The sequence below is a fragment of the Struthio camelus genome, chromosome 8 (assembly GCF_040807025.1).
Source record: "Struthio camelus isolate bStrCam1 chromosome 8, bStrCam1.hap1, whole genome shotgun sequence".
Taxonomy (NCBI): Eukaryota; Metazoa; Chordata; class Aves; order Struthioniformes; family Struthionidae; genus Struthio; species Struthio camelus.
In genome coordinates, this window is record NC_090949.1 from 5323483 (window position 1) to 5335613 (window position 12131).

General features: G+C 42.2%; 1 protein-coding gene and 1 non-coding gene across 3 annotated transcripts in view; both read right to left on the minus strand.

Moving 5' to 3' along the window:
• The window catches only part of COP1 (COP1 E3 ubiquitin ligase), a 134662-nt gene that overhangs the window by 19481 nt on the left and 103050 nt on the right, over nucleotides 1-12131 (minus strand). The window lies entirely within an intron of this gene.
• LOC138068102 (small Cajal body-specific RNA 3) lies at nucleotides 791-925 on the minus strand. The gene has a single exon (XR_011142726.1). It is a non-coding gene; the product is annotated as a small Cajal body-specific RNA 3 (non-coding RNA).

Below are 12131 nucleotides of genomic sequence, written 5' to 3' on the forward strand. Positions count from 1 at the left end.
CTGCAGCCACTTCTTCCAAATCTGTTTCACTTCTGCAAAATAGTGACAGTAATCAGGCAGCAGGCCAGCACTTAATAATCATCCCAGACAGAGTAATTTTTAATCCTACCCACTTTCCCTTTAGGTATATATGGACTCTTCTGGCAGACAAACAGGGCAAGGTCTGTTGGGGATTTAGTAGACAAGTCTGGACCAGGAGGCTGTGGCACTTCAAGTACTGGAAGTGCCAGCTCATTTAGATGGATGGTGATGTCCGTCTGAATGGTGGCGTCCAGGTCCACCAGCGAACTACAGCTAGTGGCCCCTGGCATCCCAGGGAACTCTTAAACTAAAAGGCATCCTGGAGTGTATTTGTTTCTAAATGACTATGGCACACGAACTGCTTTGTTTGTGTTTGCACAGTAACTTTTAACAACTGTAAACTGTTACTGGTTCTTGAAGCGGCAAGAAGAACTGAGAGGGGAAGAGGAACCTCAGGACACAGCCTTGCTCCTCCACCTGTGCTCACTTCTCCAATGTGAACTTAGTGATCTCTACAGCCAGCTTGCTGCACATAATGAGGTAAAGAAAAAAAAAGGCATTTTTATACGAGGCCCATTAGCTATGATTATAGTGCTGTTTTAAAATATAGAACCAGATTAACTATAGGTAATTACACTTAGCTCTAGAAATTACAGTCAAAAACTTGCCTAGTGGCCTTCCCCACATGGTGGGATCATTACAGCTGGGTTGCAGAGCTACCTGCTGAGGCAGCTGCAGGAGCTGTCTCGACACGTAACACCATAATACACATGTACGGAGGGGAACGATCTACTTCAGTTGGCTCTCCTAAAGCAGACAGAGACCTCCACTTCACTCTAGGAAGACTGCAACAGTGGACAAAACACTTCATTTGCCCACACGACTGGTCCCAACCGGTCCCAACAGCTTCCAGTTCTAGGAAGTTTCATGATTAAAAAGGCCTTTTGTTACACAGTCGTCTTATCCCAGGCTTCTGACTGCATCAAATCCTAAATGAAACATGATTTCATGCATGCAAATGAGCTCAAGAAAAGGATTCAAATAACAGAAAAAATATCATTAAGTGTGCAAGTTTAACTCCAAAGGGCAAAAATCTTTCTAGCCACAACAGAGAGGCCGCACAGGACACACACACACACGCCTAACAGCACTAATCAAGGCACCTAAGGCTCCTTTAATCATTCACTTGAGGAACAGCTCATTTGAGATTAAAAGAGTTGATGACTGCTGGCTAGCAGTAGCTCCTGGAACTGCACCCTCTTTAACAGGCCTTCACGTTTCCTGGCCTCGACTCTGCTCCTAACTACAGGGAGCAGCGTGACAATAGCGTGCTTGCTGAGTGCCCATGTCCTTCCAGCAAGGCCATTAAACAACAAGCTGCTTTTTTCAATGTGGTACATGCATCTGGAGTGAGTACTACCAGCTTCCCAAAGTTACCGATCACGGACCGTGTTCGGGTAAGAGTCCTAAAATGAACTGACAGAGTATCAAGCTCACACGTTTGTCTGGAAATCCTTGAATTGCGTGATTCCCTCTGACACATTTCCCTTGGCCCTCCAAAACACAAGACAGATGAAAGAGTGATTACATAGTTCTAGGCTACAACTGGAGATTCAGAATAACCTCAGTGCTTGACATGCTTTCCCACTGGAAAATGGGGGATTAAAAAGTCACCAAGGCTTAAAAGGGTGTTTTCACATGTTAGCTTCACTGCACCTGAAGTGCAGAGGAGGGCCTGGAGGTAGCACGGAGGAGCAGATAAATACGCCGACTGCTATTCAGCTCTGCCCTCCAGTGCCTGCTGCTGCTTAAGACCCGAAGCTCTCCTGAATGCAGCGCCCATTACATGATTGTCAAAGCGCTCGCATAAACGGGAGCCTGGATTTGTCCTCGTTTGTTAATTTTTGCCAGAATCTGAACCTGGGTTCCAAAGGTGAAAACACAACCGCATTAAGACACTCGATTTTCTGCCCCAGCAAACCCACAAAGCCAGCAGCGCCTCGGTAATGGCAGACCTTTAAGCTGTCGGAGCGCTCTGCGGGTAGAGGGATGCTTTTATTTATTGCACGCCAAAATAATTTCTGCCTGCCTAGTATAAGACACAGGTTTAACCCATTCCCCGCCACAGCTCTTTCAACAACCTTATTCGAATAAGGCAGAAAGCATTTCATTTTCTAATGAGCCAGCAAAGGAGGAGAAGGCATGCTTCTTCATATGGTCTGCATCACAAGTAGCTCTTACATGCTCATGATTTCTTAGCATTATTGAAAAAGGATTTCAATAAAGTGAGATTTGGGTAATGTTTGACATCACTGTTTGAGGACAATTCAATCATCTTTGCTCTGGATTAAGTCTTGCTCCCGATTAATCTTGGCAAAGAGCAAGGAATAGGAAATTCCAGGAATGGGGAAGATTTTATCTTTAAACCCAATTCACAAGTAAAATCATCTCTCTTACAACGGATAATTTTTCTACCATTGGCGTTATTTTCACATAGTGAGCGTAAAAAAATTCTCTGGATATCTCAAATTGAAATGACTGTTTTTAAACACTCACTGTCAGCTTGAATGCATGCAAAGATTAGCAATAATACATCCAAAAGAGTTCAGCAATAAAGAAATCCATTAAACCACGAATGACACTAATAGCAAAAAGGAAGTTTAAAAAGATTCAAACACATAGCAACAATAAGTATGTCATTTTCATACTGGATTAGATGAGTGAACAAAAAGCCTTGCACTGAGACAGTACCTCTCATTTTTTATCTTTTGGTTGCATAAGTATTCGAACGCATACCTGATGCTCTGCCGATGAGGGTGAGGAAAGACAACAAACATGTCCTGCATTTGATTATTCAGCTAATCTGCTCCTAGCCTACGACCCTTTAAATATTCTGAGTAGAGGCTGCTGTGGACTTATTCCTCAAGAGACATCAGTGACCCGAGCCAGAGCTAACAGCAACTGCCCACTGCTTCCCTCTCAGGCTGCCTCCTCCTCAAACGTTTCAAACCAGAGATGGTAAGAAAGAGATCCAGTGTGCTTTGTTCTGTAAGATGATAAAAACAATTGTTCTCCACTAGGACTGAACGCTACTTTGTAGCGCAGCAAGCCCAGGTGCATTTCTACAGTCATCAGCAGAAGAGACAGCTCCTAAGAACAGTTCAGGATCATACACTCCCGTAACCACACCTTCCAGGGAAGAAGTCAATTGTATTTTAAAGAAATGGCCTCTCAAAAACCACATCAAGCACATACAGTACATGTTTCTCTGGATAGGGACCGAGACAGAGTGGCTTAGTGTGCACCAGATTCATTACTTTGTTAATGTTTATTTGTAGTGAGCTGGGCTCAAATTCCACATTCATATGCTATCCAAGACTAACACAGGAGCCTCAGCCTGGCAGAGGATACACTTGTCTGTGTCATAAAACCACCACAAACCATGGCATAATCTGCTCAAAAAGGAACACAATGAGAACTTTAAAAGTCTGTACGGAGATGAGTTTTCATAGCTCCTGCTGCCCTCTCCACTCCAGAAAGGGTGATTCCCAGGTTCAACATGAACAGTGGTGGGCTTACAAGGAGGAGGTCATCCTCCTCCTCAGCTACATGATCTGCAGAGCAGTTGGCTCTGCTCTCGGGGGGGGGGTGGGGGGGGGAAAACAAGGAGCATTACTATGGGAACAATAAACAACTGCAGAATAAGACCAAGATGTTTTTGGAACAAAAACTTGAAAGTTCACAATGCACATCCCAACAATTCAAAATTGTTGTTTTACAGCGTGAAGTCAAACGTGAACCTAACAAAAAAAGAAAGCCTTCAGTGAGGGGAATCCTTTCATGCTAAGTAAGGATATTAGCATTTAACTTCCAGCTCATTCTCTCTCCTGTTTTTGCCACTGCTTGTCCAAATTTATCCTTTAAAATGCTGGAGCCAATAAGCAAGTTCCGAAACAAGGCACAAACAAAAGTGCTATTCTACTCCTAGTCTAATCAAGGCAATTTCACTCTGAATGAGTCAATGCTTTCCACAAATCCATATTTCACAAACTAGATTGGCTTTCCATTATTTGATGAACACGAGAACATCAAACTTGGCCAGAGCGGTCTGCTTTATACAAACTCTTTCTTGGAAGAAGCAGGCAACGAGGATTCAATCAAACTGACAAACTGAGAAACCAGGAACGAAAAAAAAATCATTTATGCCAGCATTATGTTTTGAGGTTTGGCTAACAATGCCAAGTTTCTGCCAACGGGGGTAGTGAGAAGGGATGCAATTTCTTTCCCCCTGCTGCAGTTAATTTATATGCTATCTGCAGATTACAGGTAAAATGATTTTTAATGGATCTGAACCAATCTTTCCTTCCAGTATATGTAATATTTCTTATCTTTCCTACAGTATCTCTCATTATTACGAGTAAGCGGAAAACAATACAGTTGTCTCATCTGCCAGTTCCCCAGACTATACCTCTGTTTAACTTAATATTCACTTCAGACAGAGTACCTCCGGAAGCTCCAGTAATGCAGCAAGCAGCTTGCTCCTCTACAGCTTTAGCAACTAGATAAGAGTTTAGGAAGTCATTATGATATATAATAATATATATAAGAAACAAAGTTGTTTGAAGCACCGTTTTTCTCACTGAATTCAAAACAACTCTAAGGGTGAACACAGCTATTCAGCTGCATAACCCTGACATTAACAGTATCATTTCTGTCCAAGAGCTGCTCACTAATTTTCTAAATAATTTGCCGTTTCAGATTTTCCTGTTGTACTGTATTCCCGTCCTTAGAATATACTGATATTCTAATTCTGGTGTATCCTATATATCTAAAATAATTACATATCCAGGGAGTTTCAGTTCAGACATAAGATGGCTTTCAAAGTAGTGACTATTTTTACTTCGGGCACCTAGTCTAGCTCATCTAGCATTAGTTAGTTAGATCTGGACAACACATCAAAAAGGAATCCAGTATTCTTGGAATGGATTAAAACAATAGAAAAAACTGTTTTGCTACTGGAGAATTAGTATGAGCACCTGTTTTAATAAGGAGTGTCTCAAAAGCCTTATTTTTTGATTTGGTAATAGGCAAGGCCAATGACATTAAACCGGCCAGAAGTTCCCACATCCTAGGACACTGGGGTTTCTGTATTGATATCAGAAGGACAGAAAAGGTTAGAAAGCCTTCAGAACATGTGGGCCAAAGCTAAGCATTAATTATTACAGACCTCCATAAACTAAAGCTTTTGCAGACAAAGTTACCTGTGCATAAATACCTCTGCACTAGTACTTCCATTTCACCTAGAGGTGAAATTATCTGTTCAAAATCTTGTGTTGGAAAGAAAAAGAATTAGTTCATATTTTTTCCACTTCATTTAGACTCTGTAAAACATTAAATCCTGCCATTAGAACTGCTTAATTAGGAGCACTAGAGCAAAAGGCTGATGCGATTCATGAACTATGACTACTAAATGTCGGTGCCCTGGCAATGCTTGCACAGGTAGATGCACCCAAAACCAGAAAAAAATACTGGGAGCCTGCTCTGACCTTAACTGAAGCAGCGTCACTTGTTAAAAGGGAATGAGGTTATAAAACCCCATTCAAACAGTCATGACAGCAGAATAGTAGCAGGGAGAGTTTCGAACACTCTCGGTGTGCGATTTCTGCTGCTCTATTGAAGCTGACTTCAAAGATAGTGGTCAGCCCAAAGCCGATGACTTCTGAAAACTTGCTTCATTGTCACGTGCCTTGCCCCTCCTGGTCTGACACCAGGCTCCTCCTTTTGCACCGACTAAGTGGTGAAATGCGTCTTCCCCCCTGCAGCTCCCATCATCTTAAGTGACACCCTTTACCCGCTTCATACAACACTAACTGACTACTACCCAACTTCTTGGGATTAGCCAGAAGCGTTCAAACTTCATCTCACAGGCACTTGGTGGCAACCAGAGACTTCAGCAGATAATTGCTGGCACTTCCAGGGGAGGGGGGGTGGAAAATCCAGCACAAACATCACAAACATAAGAGTAGAAAGGGTGGCAAAGGCTGCTCATGCAGTCTTCGTGACCGACTCGGATAGGAGACTGGCTTCTGTTGGAGCTCGAGACCCAGGTGACAGATGCTGGCTCAGTACACAAAGTGCCTCCAAAACTTGCCTGGCTCCTACAACACTGTAGGAGTTAGCTAGGAGTAGGAGTCACTCAAAAAACCACTGCTTTAAGGGGTTTCTGCTCCAGGTTCACTATACAGGGAATGAAAAAAGGGAAGTAACATTATAAAAGAGAAAACGTAAAGGACAGTCCTTACCCAAAGGCTAAGGGTTCTGCAGGCAGAGAAGAAAACCAGCTTGCCACCTTTCATCCCTAGGAGGAGTGTGGGTGAAAGCCTGTGAGGCTGACTTCTCCCACAGAAAGACAAGACACTGAAAGAACGAGCACGGGGAAAGAGGAGCTTGCAACTCAAAGTAGGTAGGTTTCCATGCTTCCAGACATCTGAAAAAAAATCCAAACCTTACAACAGCCTAATCCATTATTTCATCAGTGTCTTTAAGAACCCATCAGGGTATGTATCAGAGTTCAGAGCAAGAGGCCTAACAGAAGCAGCGTAGAGGTTTGGTGGGGAAGGGAAGAGGTGACAGCTGTACAGTTATTTAATTCTACACAGAAATGCTCTCTGAACACAAATCTGCTCTTGTTCTCCCCCCCACCCCAACCTCAGCACATAATAAAGAGGTCCCTGTGTTATTGCCATAACACATAGTTTTGCACTAGGTGGTATTATTTGGGATACAGTTTGTATGAAGGGCCACACAATACACAAAGTACAAGCTGAAGTGCCGCAGTAACGTTATGTATGGTTCAGGAGAGACTTAAGGATGCAGTCGGGAACGAAGTCTGAGTTCCAACTGAATTTCTTGACTTGCGTTCAACTGTTACAAAACGCAGACTTGAATAAAGAATTGATGGATATTAAAGCAGCAGAGGCTCAACAGGAGAGAAACATCTACTTACAAATTTATCGACAGCTTTACAGAGACTTCTTGCTTCCCCTGTTCACAATGTGTATCATATCAATACCGTTCCCGACTGGCACGCTCTTATTTTTAAGAGCCTAGGAAACAGGCGCCTGCTCACACCTCTGTTTACACTAGCCCTGAACTGCAATCCATTATCTGTTCAGCTGCACCACTGGGATCAACTGGTGAAGCTGTCATGTTAACAGTACTCCAAGTCACATCGACTATGTCATTCATCGACTCTAAAAGAGGTGGCACTAACAAGGAGGGCCTCCGACTCTTCTCCACCGCGCTTTCTACTTCTGCAGACATTAGAAGAGATGCATTGGTGAGCAGATAACAGCTACAAAAGTCTGAGAGAGTAAGTGCTGCCTTCATTCAAGAACTACGTGCAACTTTGATCTGCCTTCACTTCAAAAAACACCAACCCCTTGGCAATTTTCTGTGGGTAAGCAGAAAAGAAAAAAAAAAAATACATACCTCGCCTTGCAGGAGGAGAGAAAAATCGAGTTTGCAAATGTAAACTTAAAACTAACAAGGAAAAAAACAAACCACCCACACTCCTCGGAAAGGCTATTCTTAAAATAGAAGCTCGAATGATATCAGAGTTTTGCAGTACCCCAGGGGACCTGAACTTCAAGCGCTGAACAAAAGCAACAGCCTCATCCCCTCTGTTCACAGGGGCTGTAACAGCAGCTGCTCTACATCCAGAACAGGCAGAGTTAACACACTCATTTGCACACTACCTACCTACTGTCATGCCACCTTGAGTCCTGAAACAGGAAAATAAGGGGTGTAAAACACCTTTTCCCCTAAGTGTACTTGAACTTGAGGGGCACCGTGGATAGAGGTCAGTGTTATCAGTCGGTTGCCCAACACCCTTCACCTCTGTCCACGCTTGGTTGCGACAGCAGTGCTGACCGTCAGACCATGCAAGCAAGCACTGTTTTCACAGGGAGAAAACTCAGAGGGAGGCCTGGAGCTGCGGAGATATAGTACTGAGAAAGCACTCATCCATATTTTTTTCTTGCACAAAACAGATCCAAAATAAATTAAACACTTTATACAAATTGCAGGATTTAGGAGAATCACATTACCAAGGTGGTCTTACGCATGCACTGATGTGTCAAACACTGATGTTTCAATGTAATGCACAAACGATTTTTTTTCCATGAAGATCTCAGCAGTTGGACTCCAAGGGTTGTGATGGGAGGAAAACATTGTTAGTCACCTGCCTAACAGGTCAGGTGACCTATTTTCTTTAAGTCTCTTTAGCCGCACAAAAAGCAGAACTCTGAAGTGAGCGTTTGGAAAGATACAGGTATGAAAGAATATGAGCATATGCAGCACAAAGCAGCGTACATACCGAACCTGTCATAACATTTTTGTCTGCAAGGTAGAAATTATTCTGCATATAAAAATACAGTTTTTAAAGCAACTTAGTATATAAGACTGGAAAGCGTAAGCAGCTAAATAAAACTTAAGTCAAAGAAAACTTTCAGCGGAACAGGTCACGGACGGCCAGAAAGAACATGGCATGCAGCAGAGAGGAAGAGGAAGCCATCACAGAGAGAGTGAGCTTCACAGCACACACGCTATGTGGCTTAGACACGTTCCACAGAAAGGAGGAAAATCTTTGGAAATCTTCACGCTAAAAAGCGGAAGATAGCTGACCAAGTCAAATATCAAAAGCCGATCGTTCTCAGCTTGCCATAAACCGTTACGCATTTCGATCACAAGAGAGAACGTGAAGACCGCTGCGTTTCCAGGGTGAAGCAGTTGTGCAGTGCTACGCCAGAGAATAACCTGAGGAATACCAATTTGAGAGATGCTGCACGCGAATGCTATCGGCTAATTTGCGAGAAGCCTAGCCTCACTGTGCAGGCTCCACCGGTCCGTGAAAGAAAGGATGCATCAAAAAAAGGCAGATCCCCGCCATGGAAATACTCTTATTGGAGGTACGCACATCACTACCTATGCGACCACCTGGAATCAGAGGGAGACCAAAGACAGTTTGGGTCTAACCATTTAATACAGGCATTTTCCTTAAGCTTTAGATTACTACTTAGGTATATCTCTTGAGTGTCATCTGAACAACCATTTGAGGATGCTGCAAAAGTAAAAGCGAGTTTAAGTTGTACATCAAAATTCAGATATTCGCAAATTCTAAAAAAATTCAAACTTTTCAGCAGCAAAGTAGAATGAAAAATAAAGTCTTACAGTTATCTTCCCTCAAACTGCCACTGAAATTAATCTTCCAAGTTACAAGAGATGTGGCTACAGTCAATATAAGTTATTTAGAAGGACACTGAATATGCATTTGGTTATTTGGGAATGACAAAGGAGGTTTCATTTTTAATGTTCATAAGTCATCCAAATTAATTAGTGCTTAAAAATGGCAATGAATCACTTCCCACAATAATCTATATAGGGGAAATTAAATCCAGTGAAAGGAGCCAATTTGCTGATTGCAAATTATCCGAGTGCCTGACTAGCTCATGTGTATGTTGTGTACCATTTATTAGGCTACTGGGAAAGAAAGGATGGATACTTCTTATCAGCGACCAGATTCAGTCCTATTGCATAGCCAGTTTAGAAATCTAATTTTTTCTATGATAAAGAGTTCAAGTCAGACACTATCAAGAAATAAAGCTGAATGAAGAAATAAGCCGAAAATCATTTCATCAAGAAATAAGCTGACAAATAAATAGAAAAAACCTTGTTTTCTGAAGAGATGCACCAAAAACCTGTTGGAAGAGAACGTTGCCATCTTAGGTTAACAAAGAGAAGTTCAAGGATACAAGACTAACTATGAAGACACTTCTTGGTTAAAATCTGCAATGCTGTTCTCAAAAGATCTGTCCCCCCCTTCTCCCCACCCCTAATAATATAAAGCTTAACCTTAGCCAATTTACCTGGCATTTTCCTGCTCTTATCTGCATCTCCTCTGCGGTATCAAAGCCCCAATATTTCTGCTCGAGAAATCTTTCCCTGGCTAACCTGCTTATCTGCAGTAATGAATACTCATGCAAACAGGTACAAAATTAAATGGCTTCTTTACAGCGATTATGATAGATTGAGCCACACTTAATCTACATAATCAAATTGCTTCTGTGTTCAGCAGTAATACCTTTTTTGCTTTCCTGGAAGCAGGTTTAGCATTGGTTGCCCTTTTTACAGCCATTTCTCTTAGAAACACTAAGTGTGACCAGGAAAGGGGGTAGCATTACTTGAGATGTAATACAACGTAAATGAACGAGGTGCACCCTGAACTCTGCAATATGGCAAACCAGGTCTGAATGAAGGGTATCCCCCTTAGAAAAAGGGGAAACATCATGAAAGACATAAGGGAAAACTCATCTTCTCTAAAAACTACCTGTGTATCAGCTGTCAGTTTTAGACAGAACTAGAGATACCCTCCCACGAGAAATAAAAGATGCATCTACCTGCCTAGCTGCACCGAGCTACTACTGTAATTTCCCTTCCCTAAGCAGGAAAGTCTCGAGGATGCTTACGTCCTAATGAAACAGGAGAATGTACTTTGCAATCTCAAAAGCAGGTCTAGGTTTCAAATAAAGTTGGCTAAATCTTGCTTAGGTGCTAGCAACAAAGGATGACACAGGCAATGTGAGAAAAACTTTGATTTGTGAAATAAAAGCGTTTGGTTCATGAAAGGTTCCGAAATGTATCCTTAACTCTGCTTCTGACTCACCATATTACATTATCAGATCTAAGGGCAAAAAATTTCCTGAATTTCCTTCTACTTATAAACACGGATCAATTTTTTGAGGAGAATAAGTGAGAAATGGCATTCCCCACAAACGATAAACAAGTGCCTTTTTTTTTTTTTTTTTAAAGTCCATTTACCTTTCTCCAGAGTGCAGCATTAGAACAAGTGCAGCCAAGGTTTGCTTCCTCATCTACACATTGAGAATTTTTTTTTTGAAGAGTCCAACACAGAAATGAGTAGCAGCTTGTATACTAGTGTTTCTAAACATTACCTGAATGTAAAAGCTGAAAAGTGAGTAAGCAAAATGGTAATAAATATGCACAGAGAACAATTTCTCTAACTCATTATCTCATTATAGCTTTGACACATGTGGAAAGAGCATGCTGTACAGGCCTGTGCAGCTGGAGAGGTGACAGCTATAGCAGAAAAGTCTCTGCATCTTCGTAAGCGAAGGAAGACCAAGACAGAGGAGAGGGGAAGCAAAAAAAAAAAAAAAAAAAAATCTGGCAAGGGCTGCTGGCACAGCTTGACTTTGGCTCAGGAGGAAGTAAAAGCTTGAATCAAACAAAAATAGATTTAGGAAAGAACCAGTGACATTTTATCTGGAAGTTTTCATTGGGTTTTAATTAGGATCCAAGAATCTGCACTGAAATGCATGAAGTGAAGGAGTACATGTACTTACGCTTCCCAAGATAACTGACAGATCTGAAATTTCATCTCTTCTCAAAAGGTTAATTAAAGAACTATCCACGAGAGCAGCACCACAGGGGAACGGAAGAGAGACTGCTCCAGTGGGAGACCTGAGGAGGAGCCAGCACGCAGCACCTGTATCTCCCTCCAGCAGAAAGACTCAAGTTAGTGAACTGAACTTAATACAGTGACCACTGCCATGGAGACAAACAAGACGTTCTTGATACCTTGCTGCACAAGTTCAAAACCAGTACACCCACAAGAGCATAAAGCCTACCCACAGTGTTCACCACGGCTCTTGGGCAGGTGCTGTGGCCCATGCAGAGATCTGTGGTGCTGCTCGGCTGAAGCTGCTGGACACGTGTACCCTGAAGTAAGGCAGGCATGATCACCTCCCCTGACGATAAGATTTTTCACTGCTGGGAACTAAAGCAGAGTGACTCCCTCAGGATCAGCCTGCAATTAGGCCAGAAATAGGACGTAGGTTTCTCCAATTCCTATGCATCCTTATAGCACCGCAATGCAAAAGCCTTGATTAGTTCATCCAAGCATCATTAAAACATATGCCAGCTTTTAGGGAAGTCTCTATATACAAAGCCCATTTGAAGAACCTATTCCAATATAAGACATTTTATCATAACGAAAAATAAGGAGTTTCATCCTTTGAGCAAGACTCTGT